We start from the raw sequence: 6,000 nt of genomic DNA, 5'->3' as shown, positions 1-6,000 counted from the left end.
CCTAAGTGGTTATCTGTGTTCAGTTACAGAAGGGATGAATCTGTGCTTTGTAAATACCTGATAGTCATCCTACTATTGTTCTGCATTAAAGCGAGACAAAGCTTACTCATTTTTCTATTAGCAGGTCTTTATTTAAAACTGTAATACTTAATTTAAAGCAAGGCTAAGATTAGCAAGGTATTTTGTTGAAAGTTAATTACTTTGTTAAAAAGGTTCTTCTGTAAGCTTAAGATTACGCGTAATGTGTTGCAAAATATTTTAGGGAATAAACATCATGCTTGAGAAAGAGAGAACCTTCTCTTAAATAAAATTTACTTAAATAAAATTTATTAAGAAGGATCAATCCTTCTTAATAAGTAAATTTTATTTAAGAGAAGGTTGTTTTTATCCTTAACTAAACAGGATATTTGTCTCACATCCTGTAAAGTATTTCCTAATTTCACAGAATCACAGAACTGTAGGGGTTGGAAGGGACCTCCAGAGATCATCAAGTTCAACCCCCCTGCCAAAGCAGGTTCCCTACACCAGGTAGCACAGGTAGGCATCCAGGCAGGTCTTGAACATCTCCAGAGAAGGAGACTCCACCACCTCCCTGGGCAGCCTGTTCCAGTGCTCCGTCACCCTCACTGTAAAGAAGTTCTTGCGCATGTTTGTGCGGAACTTCCTATGCTCCAGTTTCTGGCCATTTCCCCTTGTCCTGTCTCCACTCACCACTGAAAAGAGTCCGGCCTCGCCATTCTGCCCCCCACACCTTAGATATTTATAGACCAGGATCAGGTCCCCTCTCAGTCTCCTTTTCTCAAGGCTGAACAGACCCAGTTCACTCAGCCTTTCCTCATAGGGGAGATGCTCCAGGCCCTTCACCATCTTCGTGGCCCTCCGCTGGACTCTTTCCAAGAGATCCCTGTCTTTTTTGTACTGGGGAGCCCAGAACTGGACGCAGTACTCCAGATGAGGTCTTACCAGGGCAGAGTAGAGGGGGAGGATCACCTCCTTTGACCTGCTGGCCACGCTCTTTTTAATGCACCCCAGTAAGCCATTGGCCTTTTTGGCCACAAGGGCACACTGCTGGCTCATGGCCAACCTGTCGTCCACCAGGACACCCAGGTCCCTTTCCGCAGAGCTCCCCTCCAGCAGCTCATCCCCCAACCTGTACTGGTGCATGGAATTATTCCTCCCCAGATGCAAGACTCTACACTTGCTTTTGTTAAACCTCATCTGGTTTTTTTCTGCCCAGCTCTCCAGCCTATCCAGGTCTTGCTGAATGGCAACACAGCCTTCAGGCGTGTCAGCCAATCCTCCCAACTTCGTATCATCGGCAAACTTGCTGAGGGTGGCCATTATCCCCTCATCAAGGTCATTGATGAAGATGTTGAACAAGACCGGACCCAGCACAGACCCCTGAGGAACACCGCTAGTTACAGGCCTCCAACCGGAAACTGAAGTGGTTAGCCTGCTCCTTGATAGAAAAGCAAATGTGGAACATAGAGCTAAGACTGGTCTCACGCCATTAATGGAAGCTGCTTCTGGTGGATATGCAGAAGTAGGCAGAGTTCTGCTGGACAAAGGTGCAGATGTAAATGCTCCTCCGGTACCTTCCTCAAGAGACACAGCTTTAACCATTGCAGCAGACAAAGGGCACTACAAATTCTGTGAACTTCTTATTAGCAGAGGAGCTCACATTGATGTGCGTAATAAGAAGGGGAATACTCCACTGTGGCTGGCAGCAAACGGAGGGCATCTAGATGTTGTCCAGTTACTAGTTCAGGCCGGAGCAGATGTTGATGCTGCTGATAATAGGAAAATAACTCCTCTTATGGCAGCCTTCCGAAAGGGTCATGTAAAAGTGGTGCGCTACCTAGTAAAAGAAGGAAACCAGTTTCCATCAGATTCGGAATGTATGAGATACATAGCAACCATTACTGATAAGGAGATGCTGAAGAAGTGCCACTTATGTATGGAATCAATTGTTCAAGCCAAAGATAGACAGGCTGCTGAAGCCAACAAAAATGCAAGCATTCTTTTTTAGAGGAATTTTGAGAACTGATCATTGTGAAATAAATATGTAATCCTTTTAATATCAAAGTGAAGTTCTGTTTTGAATATCCTTTAAAGATGGTCATGTTTCTCTAATCACATTCAATTAATATGACTTTTTTTTCTTTTGCTTATCATATTTGTATGGGAACTGTTGAGTCGGGCCTGAAGCACTGATTGAGCACCTAGGGAAAGGTCCTGGTCAGCCCTGAGAGCACAGGTGAAGGCAGTTCAGCTGTGTGAGCAGAAGGGGTGGAGCCTGGCTTCACCTCTCTTAGACCTCATTTAAGAGCTGACTGCCACTGGGGAAGGATCTCTGGTTTGAGATCCCTTCTTGGCGAAGCTTTCTGCTGTGAACCTGGAATCTTCTGATACGGGTAAGCAATCTTCTTACTTTCCTTTGTAGCACCTTTCTGTTTTGCTGGTCCTTCTGTCATCACACCTTTGTTGTAACGCCTTTCCCATTCTATTGATCTGTCCAATTGCTACAGTATTTTAAATGTTATGCTCTGCTGTAGCCATTCAATTGAATTTAAGAAATGAAATCTTTAGCAAAGTAAGTCTTTTCTATTCTTAAATAGATTTCTGAACATTATTTGATAATAAGTGTATCTGCTTAAAAATAACAAAGTTTTGTCAGTGACAACTTCAGAAATACAGTGGTGCTACTGGGAAGAATAGGCCACTATTGTATAGCAGACCAATAACATGCAAATATTTATTCAGGATTTTCTGGCTCTAAAAAAAGGAGATAAAAGCAATTAATTATTTATGAAGTGGTGTCTTCCATTGCAAGCTGGAATCTCTGCATGTTGGGAGTAGGAAGTAGACAGCGTGTAGATTAGTTCTGCTTATTTTTCAGGGTGAGGTATGGTATATGTAATGTGGTGAAATATAGTTTGGCCAAATTTTAAAAATGTAAGCCACTGAAATGAATTAATTACATAACATCCAGCCACACAGTTTAGCAGCAAATCTTTATGTAACTATTAGCTTTTTGTTCTCCGTTTTGAAGGGCTTTGTTTTCAGGATTTCTTTTTTTTTATTTTTTTTTTAATTTTTTTAATAAGATTGTGGTGGTTGCTTTTTTTTTTTTTTCTAGTTTATGCCTTGTCTTCTTGTAGTCTTACAGCTCAACTCTATCATTGCAAAACCTTATGTGCAAAGATACATGATGTACATAGTAAAATGTGTTCAATATTGTAATAGGTAGCCATTGGCTGTTATCATCAAGGATTCTGTATGACAGCACGGTTCATGAATAATAGCTTTATTGGTGTCTCTTTTTACTTAAGATAGAACACCTGATAAAGAGGTTAAAAGGTCAGCGGGTTTAATATAAATAGCACTATGATACAGAGGGACAAAGAAATCTAAAATTAGGAGTACTAGGCTGACATTAACTTTTCTGTTTTTATAAGTGCAAGCAACTACAAAGATTAAAAAGCTCTCTTTTTGAAAAATAAGTGGCAGAAGCACATTGATTTTCAAATTAATCTGGCTATGCCAGAATGGCATAGTGTTTATTCACTTTTTATTGTAGGATTCATTTCATTTGTGTAGTTTTCCCCATGGGCTTCTATTTCAAAGACATGTAGCTGTAATGACAGCAATTTGTTATTCAGAAACTTTCCCGCTAAACAATCAAGTCCTGATTTCATTTCTTCTTTCTCGTTTGGCCAAGAGATTGGATACTGTTTTCTTTCAGTGGAAAAAGAAGAAATGTTGGAAGTGAAAGGAATGCAAACTTCCATAGTACTTGGTAGAACTAATCTATTTTTTGTTTCGTTTCTTTGTTCTTTTGCTCATTTTTCACTTTTTCATTTCTTCCTTGATTAATTCAGTATTTCCACAGTAAGACCCTATGTGCTGTATAACTGTGCTAAAATCACACAGGATAGATTTGGAGGCTTTCAGATTTCTGAAAGAATCACACAGAACTGTATTTTGGTGTTGTGAATGCCCCTCTTTGCTTTTTGAATCTGTGTTCTTTAATTTTAGGATGAATGGCAGGTATCATTTTGTCAGTTTGAAACTAGATTGTTTCTGATAGATGCATTAATGCATTTCAAAACTTAAAGCACACGTGATAATCTTTAATAGAAAACTAAATCTTAGGGACTTGATTCAAAGGGTCGTTGCTAAAAAAGTAGAGTGAATTATCTGGAATTCAAGAATGTAGGACTTAAGCCAAGGAATTATTTATAAGAGCATGTTACTGTCTATTATCTGCTAATCTTGTGAAAGCTAATGAAGTGGTTGAGGTTGATAGGAATGTAAGAGGAGATGTATGTGAATCTGATTCTGCTTTTATTGTAGTTTTTAAGAACCTTGGCAGGGAATTGACATGGCTTTGTTTCTATTAGATGGCATTCTTAAAAAGCAATCAGTCTTCAGTATTATTTCATAGCTGAGCACTAGTGACGTGACTGTATAGCACAAATGCAACAAGCATCCTCTCAGTTCGCCACTACAAAGTATTTCATCCATAATGAGATGATGATTATGTGCCCTGGAGTTCTCTGTCTTGCTACTTAATGCTCTTCCATGTACGTAGGTTCTTTCAAAGAGGAGACAGTTAACAGTGAAGCACCCCCACTGCTAACCGCTTGGAAGTAGTTCAATAAATCTGTTTTTATAAACAAAACATCTGTCTGGAGAAAGGTGGGAAAGTTACTTGAAAACATCTGTACTTCATCTTTTTAAAGAATGTAATGGGAATCTTCTGTAATATTTATGTAAGCAGCAACTGTGAGAGTGGATCAATAAAACTACAGATTTGCTACACAAGTCTGTGGTTTGCCACTAACTTAAGACAACTTAATCTTGCTCTGTATTTCGTGGTTGTTGCCAAAGGATAGTATCTTTCTTTGTACTGTATGCTTACTGTTCATGCTTAAACAGTTTTTATAATGGGAAACCTTAAGGCTTCTTTAAATATTTCCTTGAGAATTGCACATAACTGTAATTTATTTACTTCCATCTATTCACTTTTTTTACTTATACAGAAAAATCTTGAAGCTCTCTTCCACCCCTGCCCCTAACAGCTGAAGCGTTCTGTAAATCATTCTGGTGAGCGTTACTCCTGGAACCTCTTGTATAAAGTAACTCTAAGAATACCTATTTTAGAGGCAGCAGGTTTTTAAAAAGCGTAGAGGATTGCAGAAGTCTACTTCTTGTCATTTTTAGCCGTGTATTTCCCTACTAGTACATTGGAACTAGATGGCAAGATTAACTGAGGCAAATTTGTTCCTCAGATCTATATGTTCATTAAATTAAACTGCATACACTTGGATGTAATTTAGTATTTCAGAATTAATGTCATCCCAACTGGTGTAAATGAATAATTTGTGAATGATGTAGTTGACAAATGTAACCATACGTAACTTTTGGTAACAGGAATTGGTAATTTTTTTCTGTTTATTTTTCTCCTCTTGGACGTCTGGCATTTTCTTTTAGTGTGTTATAGCAGGCAACTGGAATGATGTCTTCTATGAGCACAGCCTGAAGCCAAAGCATATACTTAGATCACAGGTTAGGAAACTGAAGATACAGATATTCTGAGGAAAGGCAATGCATGATTTCCCTAGTGAAACATATCTTTAAGTGGGTCTTCTCTGGAGATCTCTTGTGAAGGACTGGGCTTCGCAGCATTTCACTGTGCTTGTGTGACTACGTGTTCTTCCTAATTACTAACACCTTGTGTTGTGGGCATATGACTGAACTGTATATTTGGTCTGCTGCTAGTTGAACCAAAACACTGGGTTACAGTTAGCCTTCCTACAGGAACGCAGACCTTTCTGAACATGTGGGCTACAAGTCCTTCAACAAAACATGCTGGAAGAGGTGGGTTTAAATTGCTTTCCAAATCTTCACTCTGGATGCAAATCATGAAGAAATATACCTCATCATGTACTTTCTTACATGTTCTAGTATAGGAAGGCAGCTGACTTTGCAAAGTGT

Source organism: Tetrao urogallus (genome assembly GCF_951394365.1).
Source record: "Tetrao urogallus genome assembly, chromosome: 5".
Classification (NCBI taxonomy): Eukaryota; Metazoa; Chordata; class Aves; order Galliformes; family Phasianidae; genus Tetrao; species Tetrao urogallus.
Note: the sequence above shows the minus strand (reverse complement) of the source record.